The following is a 24,047-nucleotide window of genomic DNA, read 5'->3' as shown; positions in this document are numbered from 1 at the left end:
TGCTGCCAGAGGGGAAGGTCTCAAGACACACGACCATAGGCTCCCACCACAGAAACACTCTTGCCTACACCTCGGTCCTGCAAACCTGCTCCTCACCCCACACTGTCCCAGGCCTGAGGGTGCAGGCTGTGGCTACATTTTCCTGAGCCACAGGCTTGTGTGGTGGGATCCACAGAAAATGCCTGTCCAGATGCCTTTGGTTTGCACAAGGTGCTGCCACTCTCAGATCAAGGAGGACAAAGCCCTGGGCTGGGAATGAAAGGCCTGAGCCAAGTGTGAGCTCTGTCTCTGGTACAGCAATGACCATATCTTTCAGCCTCATTCACTCTGCTGGGTGTTAAAACACTTGACCACACCCACAGAGGGCTGATGCAAGTATCAGTTGGGTATGGAAAGGAATGCTTTGTTCATTGTTACAATAACACGAACACTAAGGATGTTAAGAATGTTTAAGTTCATCATTACCACCACCATCACTATCATCGCCATCATCATCACCATCGCTATCACCATCACCATCACCACCATAATCACCATCACCATCCCTGTCAACCATCACCATCACCACCATAATCATCATCACCATCACCACCATCACCACCATAATCACCATCACCATCCCTGTCAACCATCACCATCACCACCATAATCACCATCACCATCACTGTCACCATCACCACCACATCACCATCACCATCACCGCCACCACTATCACCACCATCACCATCACCACCAGAACCATCATCACTCTCATCATCGCCACTATCTACCCTGCACTTAAAGCCCTGCTGCCACCCTATCCTCTCAAATAGTCTTCCTGTGACAGAGAACACGCAACTCTCTGAGTCAGCCCATCTCATTTACAGACAGTTTTGCTAGTAGAAAGCTATTTGCTTCTTTTGTTTGCTTGTTTGTTTGTTTCCATTGTAATTGGCCTTCCCATCTATATGGTCTGTTGAGTGTTGCTAGAAAAGAATACCTGAGGCTGGGTAATTTAATTCTTAAAAAAAGAGGTTTCTTTAGCCCATGGTTGTGCAGGCTAGGAAGTTCAGGGGAATGGCAAGCTTCCCTCCACCTCCCTCTGGGAGTCAGGGCAAGGAGACCCTGCCTCCCTTCTCCCCCTGTGGTCAGGGCACAGGGCGATGTGACGCAAACTCCCGCTTTGTGTCTTTTCAAACACAGAATAGAGAAGGGGGAACAAGTGTTCTGGAGCCCCAAGCCTGGCTATATTACTTAGACTTGTACCAACCTGGCCATATCATTTAGCTTTTCAGAGTCTGAATTTCCCCAAGTGGTTATGATGAGAATTAAAGGAGGCCATGTGACTGCCTGGTACACAGCCTCACCCCCAAGAAGAGCCTAAAATTGTGCATCTCCCTGTGAGCTCCACTGAGAGACAGCAGGCTCCAAGGAGGAGGCCCACAGGGAGAGCAGTGCCTACTGCTAGGGTCGCCTCTGGGGCCCAAGGTTGCCGGTGGCTGGGCCCCCAGATGGCCACAGGTGACTGGGAGTTCTGTGAGGTGGGGTGGGTGGGACCCCTGGGACCAGTCATACCTGGCCTGAGTATAGCCTCCCCACAAGCTGTTGCCAGGGGCCCAGCTGACCCTCACTGGGTGCCAAGCCAGGCCTCTTGAAATGGCAGCAAGTAAAGAATCATTCAAGCTAAGAAGGAAAGCCAGGGCTAAGAGACGGCAGCCCCAGTGTGCAAAAGGCAGGGTGTACAGGTGCCTGGCCAGCTGGCTTCCAGTCCAGGCCACATCACTAAGTACCAAGAGATTGACTTACCCACCCTGGGCCTTGACTTCTCCACTTTAACAGCAAGGCCAGACCAGCACTGCCCATGTACCAGAAGTAGTGTGTGCATGCATGTGTGAGGAAGTGTGTACACAAACCTCCAGGGAGGGGCTCTCTGATTTTCAACAGGTCACCAGGGACCCAGCACTGAAAACTGAACACAGACTCCAGTGGTAGATAATCCCCAAGAACCTCCAGGTTCAGTGGCCCAACCACCATGGCCAGTGCAGAATCCCTGGGTGGGAGGGGGTGAGGGGGCACCTCCAGAGAGCAGATCCAACCCCCAAGCAGCAGGGCCCCTGCAGGATGGTAAGAACACCCTGACTTCTCCTTTGCTCGCTCTGGATAAGAAAGGCTACAGGATCTTTGTCTAAATAGCACAACGAGGCCAAGGGTGGAGATGAAAGTGCTGAGTTGGCATTGTAGGAATAGTTCCTGATAGGCCAGATCTCAAAGTTGGACGTTTGATTGATGAATTCCTCCATGTAAAAATAAATAGCATGACGACCCAGCTCTCCACAAAGAGCAGAGTGGGAGGAGAAGCTGCAATGTGCCCCCCACATGACGAGCCCAGGACAGCATGTAGGTCTGCGTGTGTGTGCAGTGCGTGTCTGTGTAAGTAAATACACCAGCGTGTGTGTGAAATGTGTTCTCACATCAAGCGTTCCGACCCTCCGTTTGCCTGAGGAGGCGGAAGTGCTCAGAGTGAAAATCAGATGCAGACATGTGTATGACAGCAAGTCCAAGTCTAATTAAAACAAGCTTCCCACCTCCCCTCTCCAGGAACTGAGATGACCCCTGCTGGATTCTCAGTAGCTTCTGTAGGTTTGGTGCATTTTTAAAAGGAGCTAACCATTATCCCATCAAGTACATCGGACGAAGTGTGTATGTTTCCATTTAAACCCCCTGAGTCTATGATGGTATTTAATTCTGTGAAAACCACTGAAATCCTGCAGGATTCTGAGGAAACAGTCTATTGATTCACGTCAGTCCTTCCCGAACCTCAGACAAAATGAGAATTCTTTCCCGATGAGCCTCCCACCCCCGTAGCAGGGCGGACGCTTAGATGAAGCAAGAGCTTTGATGTGAGAGAAGTGCCGTCGCTTGAGCCAACAGACACAGCTGCCCCTCGAAGGGACCAAGGAGATTTCCCATTAATGAGCTCTGGTAAATTCCAGGACTGAGGCAGGGTTTTATTTCACCCTGGATGGTGAAAGAAAGAAAAAAAAATGGCATAATACTGCACACTTACCAACATGTCATACATTCTTACACAAATCGCACTGCAGAACATACTCCCTCTTATCCGCTACTACCAAAAATAAAGACAAAGACAAGGTCAAGGATGCTGAAATCACCAAAAACCGCCAGCCCATGACAGATACTCTGGAGAAAACCCGCTGTAGGGGTGCACAGAGAACAAAGTCTGAACTAAAAGGAGTCGCGGGGCCCAGGCATACAGGACAAGGACTTTTGCTCTCTCTGGTTTGGGGCAAATGGAAAACCCATATGAAACTCCCATCACTCCAAGATGGGCAAATAAAAGAATCCCAGCACCTTAAGCTATACAAAACTTCAAAATGAAAATACAGCAAAGTAAAAAAGCAGATAAAGAGAGCATTTCAAAAAATGGTAATATATTAAATAAAAGTTGAGACAAAAATTGTTCCCATATTCTCAAGTAAATGAAAGAAAGCATTTTAAAATTTAGACATGTAGGTATCTTTTTCATCTGGCTAATTTTGTAAGTACCTTATATATGTATATATGTTTATTTATATACACAAAGCACATATAGTTATATAAATATGTTTATATAATCATATAAATACATGTTAAGTACTGTATATATATTATCTTACCTAATCCTTAAATTGAATAGCCTTATTTCCATTTTACACATGAAGAAACTGAAGCACCTGAAATTGAAGTCAATTGATAATTATAACAAAAAATATAAATGGGACAAATACACTATTCCAGTTTCTATTTGCTGGGTAACAAACCACCTTAAAACTTAGCAATATAAAAGCCATTTTATTTATGCTCACAATTCTGCAGGTTAGGAGTCAGGGCAGGCACAGACAGGAAAGCTTCTCTCTGCCCTACCACGTTGGCAGTCTCACTCTGCTGAAATAGGAGATAGCAGGGACAGCTCAACTGGTGCCACATGTGTGGGCCTTGATTCTTCTTGACATGGCATCCTCTGGGGATTCTAAGTAACCTCTGTAGATTTGGTGCATTTTTAAAAGCAGCTAACCATTATCCCATCAAATATGTAGGATGAACTGTTTATGTTCCCATTTAAACCTTCTGAGTCTATGAGGGTATTTAATTCCATGATATCCAGCAGGATTCTGGGGAAACAGTTTACTGGTTTACATCAGTCCTTCCTGAACCTCCAACAATGCAGTTCTTTCTCAACGAGTCTCCCAGTCCTGTAGCTCTGGATGGATGTTTAGATGAAGCAAGAGCTTTGATGTGAGAGAAATTACCAAGGTGACTTATTTTACTGCCAGTCTAGTAGTGATCCTAGCACCTGGGATGGTATGGGTGGAAAAGCTAGGAGCTGGACAGCACTTTCTCTCCCTCTCCCTCTCTTTCCCTCTTCCTCTCTCTCTCTCTCTTCCTCCAAGTGGCTTCTTGACATGGCTATCTTGGGTTCATCATAGAATTGTGGCCTCAAGGTAGTTGGACTTCTCACATAATGGCTGCCTACCCTCATCCCCTTTCAAGTGAGCACCAAGATACCAAAGCAAAAGCACCAAAGTTTCTTCAATCTAGCCTTAGAAGTCATGCAGTATCAAGTATCCTGCATTTCATTGATCAAAACAGTCATAGAGCCTGTCTAAATTCTGAGGGAAGGGAACCATAGACCCCAACTCTTGAAGAGAGGACTGTCAAAGAAGTTGTGGCCATCTTTAATCTGCCACACTTACCTTTTACAAGAAAAAAGTCACTCAGAAGTCAGGAAAGGCTGCAATGCTCTAGAGGAAACCAACTGAAGAAAATAAACAATGCACTCCTAAATAACCAATGGGTCAAAGAAAAAATCAGAAGGGAAACTAGAAAATACTTTGAAGTGAGTGAAACAAAAACACAACATACCAAAACTTATGGGATACAGCTAAAGCAGTACTTACAGGGAAATGTCTAGCTATAAATGCTAGAAAAAGAACAAAGATCTGAAATCAATAACCTAACCTTCCACTTGCAAACCCCAGTGGTAGATAATCCCCAAGAAAATAAGAAAAATAAGAGCCAACCCAACTGAAAACAAGCAGAAGCAAGGAAATAATAAAGATTAAAGCAGAAATAAGAGAAACAGAGAATAGAAAAACCAATGGGGAAAACCAATGAAACCCAAAAGCTGGTTCTTTGAAAAGGTCAATAAAGCTGACCAACCTTTAGCTAGACTAAGAAAAAAAAGGAATGACTCAAATGACTAGAATCAGAAATGAAAATGGGGACATAACTAACAACCCTGAAGAAATAGAAAGTTTTGTAAAGGAACACCATGAACAATTACATACCAACAAATTGTATAACTTAGATGAAATGGACAAATCCCTGGAAAGACACAAACTGCTGTCAAGAAGACAACATGAATAGACCTGTAACAAGTGAAGAGATGGAACTAGTAATGCAAAAATTACCCAGAAAGAAAAGTCCAGGCCCACCCAAGCTTTATCACTGAATTTTGCCAAACATTTAAAAAATTAATACGAATTCTTCACGACTCTTCCAAAAAATAGAAAAACCACAGGAACATTTCTTAACTCATTTTATGAGGTCACTATTACCCTGATGCCAAAACCAGAAAAGACATTACAAGAAAAGAAAACTACAGACCAATATCTCGAACAAATATAAACAAAAAAATTCTCAGCAAAATACTAGCAAACTAAATCTGCAACGTATAAAAAGCGTTATACACACACCCATGGCCAAGTGGGATTCGTCCCAGAAATGCAAGCTTGTTTCAACATCTGAAAATAAATGAATATAATACATCATATCAATAAAATAAAAAACAAAAGTCATATATTATTCTCAATAGAACCAGAAAAAGCTTTTGACAAAATTCAACACATTTTCATGATAAAAAAAAAAAACTCAACAAACTAGAAACCAGAAGAGAACTTCCTCACTTAATAAAGTGCATCTACAAAAAACTTACAGCTAAGTTGGCACTTGATTGTGAAAGACTTAATGTTTTCTCCCTCGTATCATCAAAAATGATACCTTTTGTGCTTCAAAGGACACTATTAAGAAAGTTAAAATAACTCAGTGAACTGGAGAAAATACTTACAAATAATACGTCTGATAAAAGACTTGTATTCAGAATACATACCCTTCTAACTCAGTAATAAAGACAAATTACCCAATTTTAAAATAAGTTAAGAAGACTAAATAGACATTTCTCCAAACCAGAGATACAAATGGCCCATAAGCACATGAACAGATATTCAGTATCACTTGTCAGGGAAACACAAATCAAAACCACAAGGTGATACCACTTCACACCCACAAGGATTTCTAGAAATCCAAATGTTCATCAACTGACAAATGGATAAACCAAATGTGGTCTGTCCATACAATGGAGTATTATTCCACCATAAAAAAGAATGAAGTATTGATACATACTACAACATGGATGAACCTTGAACACATTATACTGAGTGGAAAAAGCCAGACACAGAAGTCTGTATATTACATAATTTCATTCATATAAAAGGTTCAAAACAGGGAAATCTATGGAGACAGAAAGTAAATTCGTGGTTGCCTAGGTCCATGGGGAAGGATGAAGCTACGGAGGTGGTAACTAAGTGTTGGGGGTGGGGGTGGTCCTTGTTCTTAGAGCTCCCAAGATGGTGGCGGGCTGCTTCCAAGATGGTGGCAAGCCTCTTGTTCGCTAACCTGGAGTTCTTGGCCTCACGGATTCCAAGGAATGGAATCTTGGACCATGTGGTAAGTGTTATAGCTCTATCAGAAGCCGTGGGTCACGGAAGAGAACCATGGAACCCAGTGGCTAGTGTTCAGCTCGATTAGGACAAATCTAGGCACTTAGCCGTGTAGGAACAATGACAAGCCTTTAGCCCGATCAGGAGCGGCAATGGGTGCCTCGCTGGGTCAGAAGCACGGCGGACACCCTGCTGGATCCAGAGGGGTGGAAGTCAGCAGCGGGTCTGCAAAGGCGGCAAACAGCAGTGATGGACAGCGAGCGAAAGCTCAGCTCGAGCCGTAACAAACATGGACCAGAAGAGTGTGCAGTTGCAAGATTTAATAGAGTGAAAACAGAGCTCCCATACAAAGGGTGGGGACCCAAAGCAGGTTGCCATTGCCTGCTTGAATGCATGGGTTTATATCCCGATCATTGTCCCGCCCCCTGTGCTTTCAGGCAATAGATGACTGGCTATTTCTTTACCTCCTGTTTTTGCCTAATTAGCATTTTAGTGAGCTCTCTTTACTACCTGATTGGTCAAGTGTGAGCTAAGTTGCAAGCCCTGCGTTTAAAGGTCACCTTCCCAGCTATGCTTAGGGATTCTTAGTTGGCCTAGGAAATCCAGCTAGTCCTGTCTCTCATAAGGAGGATCAAAATGTTTCAAAATGAACCATGATGACAGTTGCACAACTCTGTAAATGTACAAAAAACACGTAATTATATTATTTAAAGGGGTGCATCTTAGTCTGTTCAAGGTGCTATACCAAAATACCAACAACTGGGTAGCTTGAAAACAACAGAAATTTATTTCTTACAGCTCTGGGAAGTCCAAAATCAAGGCACTGGTAAACTCAGTGTCTGCTAGGGGCCCACTTTCTGGTTGATACATGGCACCTTCTAGCTGCACCCCCACATGGTGGAAAAGAGGAAGAAGCAGCTCTTTGGGGCCTCTTTTAAAGGGGTACTAGTCCCATTCACCTAATCACCTCCCAAAGACTCCACCCCTAACACCATTACCTTGGTGATTAGGTTTTCAATATACGAATTTCGGGGACAGACAGACATTCAGACCACAGCAGGCTAAGTTGTATGAGATAGCAGCTTAGACATATGTATGTGAATTATATCTCAATAAAGCCATTATTTTTTTAAAGTCATAGAACCTTTCCAGATTTGTGGGGAGGTGGGAGTTGACCCCACCTCCTTATAGAAGGAGGCCATCTTTAATCTGCCACACTAAACTTTTTAAAGAAAAAAATCACTCAGATTCAACCTTCTTGAAAATCAGTACTGTGATTTAAAGATTACAGCCCCTGCCGGGCGTGGTGGCTCACGCCTGTAATCCCAGCGCTTTGGGAGGCTGAGGTGGGCAGATCACCTGAGGTCAGGAGTTCAAGACTAGCCTGGCCAACACAGTGAAACCCCATCTCTACTAAAACTACAAAAATTAGACAGGTGTGGTGGTGGGCACCTGTAATCTCAGCTACTAGGGAGGCTGAGGCAGAAGAATCGCTTGAACCAGGGAGGCAGAGGTTGCAGTGAGCTGAGATCGCACCACTGCACGCCAGCCTGGGTGACAAGAGCGAGACTCTGTCTCAAAAAACTAAATAAAAGAAATAAAAATAAAAATAAAAATTACAGCCCTTAAACAAGGCTCAGCAAACTGCCTTTGGTCCAAATCCAGCCTCACTTCCTGCTTGTGTAAATAAAGTTTCACTGGAACACAGCCACACCCACTGTGGCTTTCTCACAATACAGCAGTGTTGAGTATGTGTGTCAAGGGCCGAATGGCTCACAAGGCCTAGAATATTCACTATCTGTCCCTTTACAGGAAACACTGCTGATTCCTGCCCTAAAACAAAACAAACAAAAAAACTCAGAAACGCTGAAAGTAAAAGAGTGAGCAAAATGTGTGGTAGATTGAAAAAAAAAAAAACAAGTCTCTGCCCACATGAAACCTTGCAATGACATCATCCCTCACCGGGTGCTGGTTCTCCTCCAGCACCTTCACTGCCCCCACCAGCAGCCACAGTGGGGTGGGAGCAGCTCCAGACGCGAAAGTGCAGTGCTTGGCACAAGGCGGGGATGGGCGTCTGTGCATCAGTAGAACAATGGGCCTCGCCCAACCGTCAGGCAGACTCCTTCAGCCAGTGGTCAGAAGCCCACCCTACCTTCTGCAGCGTGGTTCCAGCCCTAAGCCCAGTTACAGCCTGTTGTGAATTGGGTTCCCCAGAAGTGGTCCCTGGCCTGGGGATGACTGCAGGTTTGCAGGTGAGAGCACAGCTGTGGACAGGGTGCGCCCTCCCGGGGAGCTCCCGGGTGCTGCCAGCACTCCTGGATGTGGCCCCATCTTTCCCACACCGGCATTGTCTTCACATCGCCTTCTCCTCGTGTTTGTGTCTGTCCTCTTCTGTCTCTTACAAGGACATTTGCCATTGGATTCAGGGCTCACCTTCATTCAAGATTATCTTAAGATCCTTAATTTTATCTTGCAGACCCTTTTGCCCATGAGGTCACATCCTCACACTCTGGATACACATCACTCTCGGGGCCGCCATTCTAGCCGCCTCACTTGCGAGCAGCAGCCTGGACCTAGAAGCTGTGTCCCCTGTGCTGCCCAGTGGAGTCCAGCACCTGGCACCCAACACCCAAACAGGGTGACCACCAACCTGGCTGAGGAGACTGTCCTCAAGATGATCACAGCACATCAGGCAGGGCTCCTGAGCCAGCCCCGCAACACTGCCTCGCTCCCAGTACGGCCAGAAGCGTAGTTGAGGCCAACCCCTGAAGCAGCCAAGGCGTCCTCTAAGCCCAGAAGTGCCAGGGATCGGGGGCTGCCCAGTTCCAGACAGGGTCATTACACTCCCGACCCTCAGAGGGGCCCCCCGCCTCCCAGCTCCAGACAGGGCCGTCACACTCCCAATCCACAGGGACCCCCCTATGTCTCCCAGCTCTGGACAGAAGCGACTGCCCAGCTTCACCGACCTCCATGCCGCTGCCTGGGGTCTTGCTCGAACACAAGAGAACACGGGTCTCGTTGAGGGCTCCTCTGTCCCACGTCTCCTGCTCCTGGACACCCAGGCCTGCCCTCACCACTGCCGCTGGACACCGGGCAGGGGTCCTGGCCACTCTTCTGGAGGGCCGGTCTGATGTTGCAGGTGCAGCCACTTCACTGTTTGTCCCTCACAGTGTGCCAGAGGCCCTCCTCCCTGCAAGAGCCGCTCCCAGGGCCCAGCCCACCCCTGAGAGGTGCTGATGAGAATGGAGTGTGGAACCATCTGCCAGCCAACCCCTGGTGGCCTCTTGGGGGTGTTCTGCCCCCTGGGGCCATGCATGGTGTGGCCCTTCCCAGTGCTGTCATGTCTGAATGTGGCCCTGCAGACCTGCCCCCACTGGGCCTGAGCACATCCCCCGGGGCCTGATCCCAGGAGCTCCGGGAGCAGCTCGCACACACCTCCATGGATGCCTCCCACAGCGGGAGGGACAGGAAAGGCCAGCTCCATGTCCCACATCTCACTCTTCAAGCTGGGAAAACGATGCTGTTACCTTGGGAGGTGAGACCCTCCAGATGGGAACCTTGAGGCTGGGAGCCGGTGTGTTCCCGGAATTCGGGGGAATGTTTCATTCCCTGCGTACAGTGTCTGGACTTACATATCACCTCCTCCCAGGCACCCAGGCATCACTTCACAACCTCATGCTCAGCAAGCCCCAGAGAACACTCCTCAATAAACTATGAGTGTTAATGCCAGATGCAATAAGATGTGATTAAATTTTACACAAGGGAGGGGTGTAGGTACTTCAGAATCGTAAAAACAGCTTTTCCACAAAACTGTCAGCATTAGACACAAATATGGGAGCAAAGGGGCACTCGGGTTTATTCAGATTGCTCAGTTTGCTTATACTAAGTGTGCACAACATAAAAAACACCTGCTCCGCTTTTAAAATCGGTCTTCTCCGTTGTGCACAGGAAAGTTATAGTTTGCAGAGGTTTTTTGTATTTTAAAAATGCCACCCATTTTGTGGTGTTTAAAGAGTGAGAAGATACAAGGCTTATTTAAAAAGTAAAAGTATCTAGGCTCCTCCCAAAAGAAATCAAGATGAAAAAACACCCGAAGGAGGGCAGCCAAGTGAGGAGACCTTCCGGAATCTTCTGTGCTGATCCCCACTTCAGCAGGCCGTGGCAGAGAAGGTCCTGGGGTGGCCGGGAGGTGGAGGGTGGGCACGGCCCCTGCCTCTCTCCGCTCCCTGAGGCGCCCACCTCCAGAGACCCCTTTCTAGTAGGTTAAATGGGTGCTCGCTCTCCACCACCTGCCCCAGCAAGCAAGCCGCAAAGCCGGCACCGGGCAGGCCCACCCAGCTCTGTCAGCGAAAACTGAAGAGAACCGACTGCCCCAACCAGAGCGAACTAACAGAGACCCTCAGAGGGGCAGCAGGTCAGAGGTCAAGTGCAGGGGCCCTGCACCCACTCCCTCACTGTGGGACCTCGGGGTGTGACTGAAGCCACGGACTCACTGAAGCCACTCTCTCACATAAAAACTGGGGACCTGGGTCCTACCTCCAGGGTGGCTGAGGGAAGGGCCTCAACACGGCTGCGGTTACTGCTGTTCAGAGATGCAGCTGACGAAACACACTCTGGGAAGAGCAGGCCAGCTTAGGGATGAAACCAGGGTGGGCTCCTGCAGAAGACGGTGGAAGGAACAAAAGCATTTAATCACCCGCCCCAGAAGCCCAGTGCAGGGAGCAGCAGGGGACTTTCAATGGCATCAGTCCAGAAAGACAAAGAGCCCGGAGAGGCTGCGGCAGCCGGGGTTGCACAAGCGGAACTCCCAACAGATTCAAGAAAGCTGACCCCTCAGCCAGGAGCCCACGCGGCCCAGAAGTGGCCCGGCTACCTGCGGGAGGCCTGGGAGGTGCAGGTGCGAGTGGCTTCACTGCCTCTGGAGGTCAGGAAGGAGGCCACGCGGAGAGGTGGTCAGAGGCCTGTGTAAGGCGCTTCAGGCTCGCTCTGTCCTGACTGTGTCCAAGCAGAAGATCAGTTGTTTCATTCCCTGGAGAGGGTGACACTGAGGGTCAGCGGACAGGGCGAGCAGAGTAAACAGATCTTACACACACTGTGCATAGACCCGCACCTCCAATCCAGCGGGCTCCGCAGGGCTGGGTCAGACTCGCGCCTCCAATAAAGAAAGACCTAAAGATGTGGCTACATCCGCAGCCCTCCAGCCCCAGGCGCTGCTCTAACACCCCACCCAGAACAGCACCCCTACCTAGGGTGGCCAGGGCAAATACAGGACCCAGATAAATGTGGATTTTAGATCAACAACAAATCATTTTTTAGTATAAGTATGCCCCATGTAATATTTAGAACATACACTAAAAAAAATTCCAAATATAATTGGGCTTTCTGTAATTTTTGTCATTGTTAAATCTGGCAACTTTACCCCTACCCAACACACACACACACAGACACGTGCGCGCACACACACACACACACAGACACACACACACAGCTTATACATGTTTTTTTCCCATCTCTCTCTTAGGTGAGAGCAGACAGCCAAAGAGCACCCCAGTTTTGAGAAAAGCTCTGACAGAGAACAAAAGCGGGGCCAGGAGCAAGTTACAGGAAAGATGAAGCTGGAAGAAAAGCCGAGGCATTTTTTCCAGCATCAAAGGGCTCAGTGATGCCCTGTGGGCGGCGTGCAAAGAGACCCACTCAGAGACTCGTCCTGTGGCAATTCAGGTCCCTGGGTGCAAACACAAGCTCCTACAGTTTCCAGAGAAAAACCAGGAGGTTTCACAATGGATTGGGAACGAGGAAGATACTGGGACCTCTCAACCACAACCTCAGAAGCCAGAAACCAGCCAGGCACGGTGACTCACGCCTGTAATCCCAGCACTTTGAGAGGCTGAGGCACGCGATCGCCTGAGCTCAGGAGTTTGAGACTAGCCTGGGCAACATGGCAAATCCCTATCTCTCCTAAAAAAAAAAAAAATACAAAAAAATTAGCCAGGCGTGGTGGTGGGCCCCTGTAATCCCAGCTACTTGGGAGGCTGAGGCATGAGAATTGCTTGAACCTGGGAGGTGGAGGTTGCAGTGAGCCAAGATTGCACCACTGCGCTCCAACCTGAACGACAGAGTGAGATTCTGTCTCAAAAAACAAAAAAACAAAAACGCCAGAAACCAAGGAGCAGTGCCCGCAAAATTCCAAGGGAAATGATCTCCAATCTGGAACTCTAAGCCCAAACTGTAGAAAAGAAAGATATTTTCAGAACTGTAAGATCTGCCCAAGTCACCACCTATGCATCCTTTCCTTTCTCAAGAGGTTCCTGGAGAATAGGAGCCGCCAAAGAGCCAACAGGTCAACCAGCAGAGAGGGAACCTGGGGGGCAGAATGGGGACCACTCAGCCCCAGCCAGCAGCAGAGGGGCTGCGGGGGGCAGGGACATCCCCAGCCAAGACCACCACCCAACAGCCTCCTTCCCTGGAGCAGGGTCCATGGCGTCAGGAGTCCATGGCGTCAGGAGTCCATGGCGTCAGGAGTCCATGGCGTCAGGAGTGCACTCTTCACGAAGAGGAAACGGACAAATGGTTTGTAAGGACATTTATACAATTATGGGAGAGGCTGGGTTTGTTGTGGTGATAAACACATAAAAACAATGCAAATGAAAACATAATTAACTCCAGAGAAAACAAAAAGTTGTTCAGGTAAGGACAAGTAATATTATTCTAATGGCTTGGCTGTGAATAGTAAACACCAACTATTCATCTTAGTGAAATGGTGAGATGCTGCTGGGAAAATGGAGGGATGGGATGTGTGTGTGTGTCTGTATGGGTGCATGTGTGTGTATATGTTAGAAAGAGACACACAGAGTGGCCGGGCATGGTGACTCATGCCAGTAATCCTGGCACTTTGGGAGCCTGAGGCAGGCAGATCACCTGAGGTCAGGAGTTCAAGACAGCCTGGCCAACATGGTGAAACCCCGTCTCTATTAAAAATACAAAAATTAGCCAGGTGTAGTGGCATGAGTCTGTAATCCCAGCTACTTGGGAGGTTGAACGAGGCAGGAGAATTGCTTGAAGCCAGAAGGTGGAGGTTGCAGTGAGCCGAGATTGCGCCACTGCACTCCAGCCTGGGCAATGAGAGCACAGCTCCATCTCAAAAAAAAAAAAAAAAGAAGAAGAAAGAAAAAAAGAAAGAGACACACAAAGAGACAGATAGAGAGCAGAGGACAGAATGTGGGTCAAGGGTGAAGAGAAAACTGGAGCTTGCCCTGAAGGAAGCCAACAGACGATGCCCAAGGTGAAAAATCAGAAGTGGCAACATGAACATGTTATTCTAAGATATCCAGGCAAACATGAAAATAATTGGCTGAAAGACTAAAAGCGTTTGCCCCTGGAGAAGGAACTGTAGGACATCCCTGTGGAAGGGCTGCTGTTTTGCCTTTAAATTCTCTGCATGTGTAACTGATTAAAAGAACAAGTAAATGTTTAAAGAAATAAAGTTTTCAAAAATGTAGGTAGGTGTGGAGTGAGAGCCAGGATAAGGATTGAGCCTTTTCAGCAATGGCTATGATTTAATATATGCCTTGGCAGGAAAGTGCAAATGTCTGGGGGTGGGTGTTGGCAATTGCACTGGGGAGGGCATTAGCCCTGGACCTTCATCTCACACACACACAGCCCTAGCACCCTAAATCACACAGATTCGCAGTGAAAATCGTTTGTAAGTACTGGCAGCTTCAGGCCAAAACCTCAGCGGCCTCCCTAAGTTCCTCCTATGTGGAAGGCTGAGGCCACCTGTTCCAGTTTCTTTTTGCTGCTGTAACAAATTACCACAGTTTAGTGGCTTAAAACAATAGGAATTTATTTTCTTACAATCTGAAGCTCAGAAATAAAAAATCAGTCTCGCTGGGCTGCAATCAAGTTGCCAGCAGGGCTGGATCCTTATGAAGGCTCTGAAGGAAAATGCATTGATTGCCCTGCCTGTCCCAGCCTGGAGGGCCTCCGCAGGATAATCTCCCCATCCCAGAATCCTTGACTCAGTTACATCTGCAAAGACCCTCGCTATGATCCCACTGTCTGTGTCCTCCCAGAATTCATGTGTTGAAACATAAACTCCCAACGTGATGGTGTTAGGAGGCAAGACTCTGGGAGGTGACGAAGTCACAAGCGTGGAACCCCACGGATGGGATTAGAGCCTCATTAAGGGGGCCCCAGAGCACTGCACTGGCCCTTCCACCATGTGAGGACACAGTGAGAAGGTGTGTCACTAGCCTGCGAAGCAGAATTGGGGTCCTCTCCAGACACTGCCTCTGCCAGTGCCTTGATCTTAGACTTGCCAGGCTCCAGAACTGTGAGAAATACATTTCTGTTGTTTCTAAGCCACTCAATCTACAGTGTTTTGTTATAGCAGCCAGAATGGACTAAGACAGAGGTCCCCAACCCCCCGGCCGTGGACCGGTACCCAACTGTGGCCTGTTAGGAACCAGGCCACACAGCAAGAGGTGAGCGGCAGGTGAGCGAGCATTACTGCCTGAGCTGCCTGAGCTCCACCTCCTGTCAGATCCTTAGATTCTCATTGGAGCATGAACCCTATTGTGAACCGCACATGTGCGGGATCTAGGTTGCCTGCTTCTTATGAGAATCTAATGCCTGATGATCTGAAGTGGAACAGTTTCATCCCAAAACATCCCCATTCCCCTTGGGTCTATGGAAAAATTATCTTCCATGAAACTGGTCCCTAGTGCCAAAAAGGTTGGAGACCACTGGACTAAGACATCCTTTTGCCATCTAAAGTTACGGTCACAGGATCCAGGGATTAGGGTGAGAATATCTTTGGAGGTGGCCACACAGCCCACTGCAACCCTGCTGTTGGTGACGTGGCAACAGAAGCCAGAGGTCAGAGTGACTCAAGGAGTGGGAGGGCCACGGATGAAGGAACACAAGGCATCTGCAGACGTCAGAAAAGACAAAGAAATATATTTTCCCCTTAGAACCCCCAGAAGGATCCACTGTGGACTCCCGACCCCAGAAGTGTAAGAGAGAAAATGAGTGTTGTTTTAAGCCACTGGCTGTCTGGTAATTTGTGGCTGCAACCCTGGGAAGTGACGTGGCCTTGGGGTAGCGCCTTCCTGCAGCTGCCTTGGGGCACTAAGGGGCCTGGGAACCGAGCAGGAACCAGGAGACAGGCTGGGCTGTGCCTGCGGGTGGTTCTGGCTCCTGAGTCCAGGGGTGGCTCTGGGTGCCAAGCAGGGTCAAGTGTCCGAGTCCCAGAGTCCACCAGGAGTGTCCAGGCATCTGGGACACCTGGCAGTGGCGGGAGGCCAGCTCCTTGGAAGCCACAATGACCAGCACGCACAGGCACCGCACAGAGGGCAGATGTGAGGGGCGCTCAGTGTGGCCTCGGTCAACACACTACCTGGTCTCAGGCTCTCAAAAGTCATTTTAAGCTGAAAGGGGTCAGTGAATCACATCTGAGGGTGCAGGGGCCTTGGGCCTCCTGGCTAACAGAGTTCCTTAGGAGCGCAGAACCCCAAACAGAACCGCCTTGGAAAGTCCACCCAGTCACTGTGGGGTCTGGGCAGAGGTGGAGGTGCAAGGTCCCCAGATATTCTCGGAGATTTTCACGCCATCTCAGCAGCACATTCAGAACTCAGCCTGCACCGGCTGCAGCAAGAAGAAAGAATTATGACTTGTGACTTTGGAAAGCGAGAAGCTGCCCGGATTCCCCCTCCATGAGACATTTGGGGTGGGAAGTTCAGGGAGAATTTCAACTGCAAGACCAAGGTGATTTAGAAGGTAAAACATTTGCGTTTGTGTCAAATTTCCACACCTTCCCCCTCTGGATGCCGCCGCCCCTGCTTCCCACACAGCACGGCTCCCCCCACGGCCCGCCTGATGACAGCTGGCTTTGGGGGCTCACGTCTGCAGGTTAGAGCCCTCCCCACCCCGGCAGCCCCCCAGCCCCCTCGGGGCTCCACCCAAGCCCTTCCTCAGGCTGGATCAGATCCCCAGGCCACCCCGGGGTGGAAACTCGCCCTCCCGCTGTGGCCCAAGCGCTCACACTGCCTCCATTGTCCGGGCAGCCCAGCTGGCCCGAGGCCAGCCTCACCCCAACTATTACAGATTTTTCAAATCCTTCCATTTATGTATTTGGTTTGGTAGCTTTAGGTTGATGATGTACTTAATTTCACCACTATATTGAGTTTGAATGAGCTGAAAGGAAAAACATGCAAATAGAGAACAATGCCTGGCCAGCCCCCGTGAGCCCAGAAGACAGGTGTTTCCCATCGACAGTCTGCTGCGCGCCCTTGGCCATTTTCCTCCTGGAGCTAGGTGCACCCCAGGCATTTTCTTTTAGGCAGCTTTGTGATCAGTGCAGGTCCCAGGGCCCAGCAGGACTCCCTTTGGGACTGCTCTTTCTTGGGATTTTAAATACAGCAGGGTTAGCAGGAGGGTTCCTCTGTCACATAAATATCTGATCCTCAGGGGTGGCAGCCTCCAAGCTTTTCCCACTCCCAGCAGACACAGAATAGCACGAAGATCTGTGGACAAAGAGGGCAATCTGCTCCTCAATCCACCCCTCCCTCAGTCTAGAATTTGCACTCTGTCTACAGTTTTGCAAAAGTGGTTTTGTAAAGGTCATAAAAGGATAGAATAGCAAAATAAAATGGTCCAGTAGGTAAACCCAGGTATTTTAGAGAAGTTGCTTCTCTCTAGGTTTCCTTTGATGGGGGGCCTTGCTTCAGGCCAGTGACAGACGCTTGCCTCGGTGGAGGGCCTCAGCGGTCACCCCTCCAGGTTCAAGACCTGAGCGCACTCCAGCCACACCAATGGCCTGAGTTCCAGGGCACTGTGTCCACGCCTCAGCCATAGAGCCAGCTGCCTGGGTGGGTGACCACACAGCTCCACAGTGCCCATGCTCGGAAGGGACCCCGCACATAGTGGCCACAGTTGTGTGGTCACTGTCTTGAGATTCTTCATAATCTTCTTTGAATTTGTGTTTCGTAAATAAAGTCTGATGGGCCAGTGGAGCTTGCGGCTCCCAGAAGCCCCACCTTCACAGGATGTGTGCTCTGCCCTCACCTAGCACCTGGGCGGGAGGGTCAGGGTCAGGCGCACACAGCCTGCCTCCCACCCTGAGTGCCAAGTCACAATACAGGCCGGGCTCCTGTGTGGGCCATGCATTTGCACAGCTCTGCTGTGGGGGTGGGGACAGGGTCTGCCACCCAGCCCAGAGGCCTCTGCGCTTGGAAACAGCCATAGAAATCCAAGCAAGCCCTGGCCTCAGGACATATGTCTACAAAGCCCAGCCTAGGCTCTGCCACCTCAGCCCAGAGTCCCCTGCACTTGGAAACGGCCCTCCCATCCAAGCAGGCCCAGCGAAGGACCACTGAGAAGACCTACAAGACACCCCATCCAGACCATCCGCATCCCTGTCTCCACCCTGAGCTGCATGGCACTGCATCGCACCCCTTTGTGGCACTCACTGTGATGAAATGGTGCACACTGAATTTTTTTTTTTTTTTTTTTTTTTTTTTTTTTTTTGGCACAGGGTCTCCCTCTCTCACCCAAGCTGGAGTGCAATGGCACAATCTTGGCTCATTGCAACCTCTGCCTCCTGGGTTCAAGCAATCCTCCCTCAGCCTCCTGAGTAGCTGGAATTATAGGCACATGCCACCACAGCCCAGCTAATTTTTGTATTTTTAGTAGAGACACGGTTTCACCATATTGGTCAGGCTGGTCTTGAACTCCTGACCTCAGGTGATCCACCCACCTTGGCCTCCCAAAGTGCTGGGATTACAGGCATGAGCCACTGCGCCCAGCCCGAATTCTTTACAGACACACACAGTGAGAGAAGTCCAGCTGCATCCAGGCTCTGCTAGTCACTTGCTGAGTGACCACAGGGAGTTTCTTAACCTCTCTGTGCATTGGTTTTCTCACCAAAAAGACAGAGGAGACAGACTCTCTGCGTCAATGGGACAATGCATGTGAAGAGCCTGGCCCGGCACCCAGCTGACACCTCATGGGACTCTGGAGCGACTTGCCCCTCTCCTGCACCCGCATGCACACCTGTGCTTGGCTGCACACACACACTTATGCACACACACACATGCATACACACTCATGCACACACACACATGCATACACACTCATGCACACACACGCATACACACTCATGCACACGTGCGCACACACACATCCACACGGACACACTCGTGCGTGCACATGCACACACATGCACATGCACACAGAGATGCGTGCAGAGACATGCACACACACTCATGCACACACACACATGCATACACATGCACACACATGCACACATGTGCGCACACACACATGCACATGGACACACTCATGCACACACACACATACACACACATGCACATGCACACAGAGATGCGTGCACAGACATGCACACACACTCATGCACATGTACATACTCCGTGCACACACATACATGCACACAGAGATGTGTGCAGACATGTGTGCACACACACACACGTGTGCAGACATGTGTGCACATACACACCCTCTCGGTGAACACAATCCATACTCTACACCTGTGTTTCTTACAAAGTCCAAACGTGGGCCTTGAAAATCACAGGCAGGAAATAGATATTTGTTAACTAAATAAATGAATAATACACTCTTTACATCATGATTTTCTTCCTTCTGATAAGAGGAGATTCTACTCTTGTCCTGCTTTGTAATTGCATCCTTTACTAATCTGAGACTTAACATACATATTTTTGTTTTATTTCTAATACAGTCTAACTTAACCAACAACCCCAGGCCAGAAGCTGTCCACAGGATATTTGCTGTATGCTCAGAGGTGGGTGACCTCTAAAGCCCCCGCAGAACTGAGCATACAGTAAAGGCGTCAGAAAAGTGGTTGTGCCAATGAATAAGTGAATGGATGAGTGAATGGATGAGTGAATGAATGAGTGAATGGATGAGTGAATGGATGAGTGAATGAGTGAACAGGTGAGTGAACGGGTGAGTGAATGGATGAGTGAGTGGATGAGTGAATGAGTGAGTGGATGAGTGAATGGATGAGTGAATGGATGAGTGAACGGATGAGTGAACGGATGAGTGAACGGATGAGTGAACGGATGAGAGAATGGATGAGTGAATGGATGAGTAAATGGATGAGTGAATGGATGAGTGAATGGATGAGTGAATGGATGAGAGAATGGATGAGTGAATGAATGAGTGAATGAATGAGTGAATGGCCTGGTGTCTTCATGGCCAATAGGATTTGTCTCCACACCAGCTTGGAGCTCTGTAGAGGGTGGTCATGAGGCTGAGTCTGTCCTCCATGAAGAGGAGTTGCTGACAGGCTGATGGAGTCTGCCCTGGTGTGAGAGGTGGCTGTTGGGTCATTGATGGGCTGGTGGTCTCTGTCCTTGCGTGGAGGTGGCCGTGGGGTTGTTGACAGACTGATAGTGTCTGTTTTGGCATGGGAGGTGGCCATGGGGTCGCTGACGGGCTGGTGGTATCTGTCCTGGCATGGGAGGTGGCCGTGGGGTCGCTGACGGGCTGGTGGTATCTGTCCTGGCATGGGAGGTGGCCGTGGGGTCACTGATGGGCTATGGTGACTATTCTGGCATGGGATGTGGCCAAGGCAAGAGAGGGCTTCGCCTATGCCAGCCCAGATAGCCCTATTCTAATTTTAAAGATAAGAAAACTGAGGCCCAGAGAGAAGAGCGAGATCCTAAAGATGAGCCCAGATTGGTTTGAGTGGAGAAAGAAGAACGAGCATGGCACGCACTCCGGGAACTCCATACCCCGGGGGTGAGACGAACATCTCCAATCTGAGCTCGGCACATGCAAATAAGAGGCGGCGGATCTTGTACGGCCTGGGCCGGTTTCCGCCACCCAGTAGTTACCATATTGCAGGGAGCTGGGTTCAATATGAAGGAAACGGTCAATAGCTCTTTCAATACCCTAAACCCACTCAGGCTGCTAACACCGCATTCTGCAGGGTAGTTTCCATTCCCTTAGTCAAAAAAAAAAAAAAAAGAGAAATCGCTTCATATGAAACTACAAATGAGATTAATATAGATTTTTAAAGTTTATTTTGCTCTGACTAGGACCCCAATAACTGTATGTATCTGTTAAATAAATGCAGCCCCGGAGTATTATTTCATGAAGCTTCGGAGTCCTCTAAATTCCTTGCCAGCCCCAGCCCTGTGAAAAGAACAGAATTCAAGAACCACAAGAGCATGCACTTGGCGGCGCAGCCACGCCAGTCACAGGGCCCTTTGTGTGACTGCACATACTTTGGCTTGGGGCGGAGAAAACACTTTTGCCAAAAGGGTTATTATTACCTGAACCGTGATTCATGCGAGCGCTTCCCCGGAGGGGTGTTTTATTATGACTTCTCAGCTCTCAGCTCCTTCTTGCCCCCGAAGTGGGGCTGGGCTGCATTCCTGTGATACTGGGCTGTTCATAAAACACAAATGGTCCATTCACTGTGCCCCAGGGGCCGCTGGAGGATGACTCCTACCTCCCACCTGGCCCTCCAGCCACAGTCCTCGCCCCAGGGGAGCTGGCCCGGGGGTCCCCATAGTGAGCCTGGCTGCAGCGGCCGCCTCCTGGCATCAAACCTCTTTTCCGTTTGTTCTAAGTGGCCGACCTTCCAGAGTCACAGAAAACAGCCATTATGGATGGCACTGCAGGACCCCCATTCCACAGGAAGGAAAGGAGGCCACCCCGTACCGGATTCCAGGACTGGGCACATGCGTATGGTCAGGTCCCCTCAGTGTGTCCTGGCTGTGCCGACGGCACCATCGGGCTGGGCTGCTTCCGCCTTGCCCAGCCCCTAATGATGTCAAAGGAGGACACGGACCATGCACTGAGAAAAAGAATCTTACTCACAAGTAAGGTTTGCGGGAGGGTCAAGCTGGAGAAAGATGGCTCACCAGGAAACATACACCAGGCATTTAAAGATGAGACACAGGCCTGGCACAGTGGCTCACTCCTGTAATCCCAGCACTTTGGAACGCCGAGGCGGGCAGATCATGAGTTCAGGAGTTCAAGACCAGCCTGACCAACATGGCGAAACCCCGTCTCTACTAAAAATACAAAAATTAGCCGGGCGTGGTGGGCGCCTGTAATCTCAGCTACTCAGGAGGCCGAGGCAGGAGAATCGCTTGAACCCGGGAGGCAGAGGTTGCAGTGAGCTGAGATGGCACCGCTGCATTCCATCCCAGGTGACAGAGTGAGACTCTGTCTCAAAAAAAAAAAAAAAAAAAAAAAGATGAGACACAGACAAGATCCCATAGCTATCAAGTTTACAGCAGGTCTGTTCCTGCTTTTTGGTAGAAAAATGGCCATTTTTAACATGATTCTCCTACCTGGATGGTCAAAGCAAACGTTCCTACACCCAGCATTGCAGGAATCAGAGAGACTTACAGGAAGGGTCCAGGTTTCTTTATTTGGGGGCGTGGAGCTTACGCCCCTAGAGCTGTGTGGGCCTCCAGCCTCACCCACCTCCACAACTCACTTCTCACAGCCCCGTCTCTCTGCCCCACAGGAGCGAAGCGAGACCCACTTTCTTCCTGAAGCAAGAACCCTCGTGCAGGAGCGCAGAGCCCAGTGGGAAGGGGCTTCCTATGCGGCTGCGGGCTCTGGGGAGGCTGAGGTGGCTCCCTCGAGTTCTGCCGCTCTCCCCAGAGATGACGGCTTCTTCCAGGAAACACAGCCCCACAGCTAGCTCACCCAGGAGGAGGCCGCTCATCCATCTGAAACATAGTGCCCTCCCTCTCCGAGGAGGCTGGCCTTGCTTCTCTTCATCAGGACCACACCCTCCCAGGAGCCACCTGAGCATCGCTGCCCCTCGCCCAGCCCCATCTCACCCTCGGACCTGCATGTCCCACACGGCGGCTGCCAGTCACAGGAGGCCACCAGGCACACGATCCAAGGAAGCTGTCACAGATAGGTTACCGTGTCAAAATCACACCACATGTCAAAGACTCGGGGTGAAAAGGAAGCACGGTATCACATTCACAATTTTACATTAATCATAGATTGAGATAGCATTTTAAACAGAGAGTTTAATAAAATACATTGTTAGAATGGATGGCCCCTGTTTCTTTTTCCTGTTTTAATGCAGCATAGACACAGTAAGAAGGAGCCACAGCAGGTGCCATTAACAGACGTGGCCTGCATTTGTGTGCAGTGTTCACCACTGCCCTAGACCGTCCCGGCCACACTCAGCTCCGTATTCACCCCCCAGCTCGGCACAGAGCACCTGCCCCTGCTGGTGACTGGGTCCAGAAGGTCAGAAACTCCCTGAAGTGAAGAGTGGCCTCAGGAAGCCCTGATCGGAGGCCTCGTGTCCAGCCAGCCTCCTCCCTGGGACAGTCCTGAGACCTCCTTGGTCAGCCCCTCTCCTGGTACCCTTAGGGACCCACCTTTCCCCCAGTCCCCATGCTGCCAACCCAACTTCCTCCCCAACCCCCTGCCCCCCCTTCATCAGAAAAACAGGAGCCTCTGCTGGAACCCCCTTCCAAGTGGCCCCTTGAGGACTAGGCCTTGCCTGGAATTTCCCAGTCCTCTGTAGAGCCGCCCCTCCCTGAGTGCAGGGCTCAGAGGGGCTTCCTCCACCAGGCCTCCAGACAGCACCCCACTCACTCCATCTCTACCCTGTACCCTGCTTCCTAGCTCTTAACCCCATCTGATAGTCAATCTTCACTTATTTTTCGTGATGCCTCTGTCCTTCCACTAAAATACAAGCTCCCTGCAGGCCCAGACTTTCACTGCCCTTCACAGCCTGGAAGATAGACAGTGAGAGCCCCATGTGGCCCGTGTCCCCACATCCCCATGTGCAAAGGTGCCTGTGTCTCAAAGGCCAAGGGGCTTTTCTGTCGCAGGCCTCTACCCACACTCACCAGTCTCCCTAAGCTCCATCCACTCCCCTTCCCGTCTCCATGCTTCCCCATCCTGGGTCTCTCCCCCAGCCCACTCAGGGTCTCAGCCCTCTCTCTGTGTCTGCCTCTGCTGCCTTCTCCTCCATCCTCCCATCTTCTGAGTGAAGCTCCCTAAGTGGCAGTGTCCCCAGGGCCCACCCACTCCGTGTGGCTCTGTCTGGGGAGCTCGCTGATGTCCACAGTTGAGCCCCTGGGATCCTGAGGAGCGTTTCTGAGGATATTAAACTGGATTGGGGTGGACACATTATCATGAGCTTACGGGACAGGCTGAAGTCAGCAGGTATTTCAAACCCTGCTCTGGCTGTGGCTTCTCCCACCTGGACAGGTAGTGTCAGCTCTCCAAAAGCTAAGGTCCTCACGCATCAGGATA

The 24,047-nt window shown here is 49.7% G+C and overlaps 1 long non-coding RNA gene across 1 annotated transcript in view; it reads left to right on the top strand.

Annotated features, from left to right (window-relative positions):
- Positions 1 to 10,761, top strand: part of LOC112636506 — a 43,125-nt gene extending 32,364 nt beyond the window's left edge. Inside the window, exon 3 of the long non-coding RNA XR_003122191.1 lies at positions 9,235 to 10,761. This is a non-coding gene — a long non-coding RNA (uncharacterized LOC112636506). The remainder of the gene's footprint in view (positions 1 to 9,234) is intronic.
- The last annotated feature ends 13,286 nt before the right edge of the window (positions 10,762 to 24,047 follow it).

This window comes from Theropithecus gelada, chromosome 12 (genome assembly GCF_003255815.1).
Source record: "Theropithecus gelada isolate Dixy chromosome 12, Tgel_1.0, whole genome shotgun sequence".
NCBI classification, from domain to species: Eukaryota; Metazoa; Chordata; class Mammalia; order Primates; family Cercopithecidae; genus Theropithecus; species Theropithecus gelada.
The sequence above is the reverse complement of the archived record's forward strand: the minus strand, read 5'-3'. Positions and strand labels throughout refer to the sequence as shown.